General features: G+C 49.9%; 1 protein-coding gene across 1 annotated transcript in view; it reads left to right on the top strand.

The window, feature by feature from the left end:
• Window positions 1-527, top strand: part of POPDC2 (popeye domain containing 2) — a 6,818-nt gene that overhangs the window by 5,837 nt on the left and 454 nt on the right. The gene's annotated exons all lie outside the window — the stretch shown is intronic.

The following is a 527-nucleotide window of genomic DNA, read 5'->3' as shown; positions in this document are numbered from 1 at the left end:
AATCCCTGTTAAAACGGGGGGGGGGGGGCAGCCTCTTTCAGCTACTTCCTGTCTACATGCAGCAGTATGTGGGACGGCCGTCTGATAGTGACAACGATAATCTGTAACTGGGCGATGTGTTCCAGCCTTGCCATGCATGTGACAGGGTGACAACGCTGGAGCCAATTAGGACACTGGGGCAGAGGGTTGTCACCCTGTAACAGGAAGTGCCCGAACAAGGACAGCCATGGCAAGGTCAACAGGGATTATTTTAATGAAAATCTGCAGATTCATAAACATATGTAAAATGTGGAGGACCCTGGAAATCGTCGCTGTGCTACATCTTCCAGCTGCCGCTGCTACGTCGGCTCCCCCTCTGAGCACAGGGACCGCCATCACTCAGAGAAAGCCTCCTATGGATACAATTTATAAACTATTCTCAGGATCCAGCACCCCGTGAATGTCTGTCAACGTTCATTCTGTGCGGGTATATGCCAAAACAAACGTTCTGCAGTTGTTTCTTTACATAACATTCCCCTTTTGGGGAG

The sequence above is a fragment of the Nanorana parkeri genome, unplaced genomic scaffold (genome assembly GCF_000935625.1).
Source record: "Nanorana parkeri isolate BGI_ZX_2015 unplaced genomic scaffold, ASM93562v1 scaffold3321, whole genome shotgun sequence".
NCBI lineage: Eukaryota > Metazoa > Chordata > Amphibia > Anura > Dicroglossidae > Nanorana > Nanorana parkeri.
The sequence above is the reverse complement of the archived record's forward strand: the minus strand, read 5'-3'. Positions and strand labels throughout refer to the sequence as shown.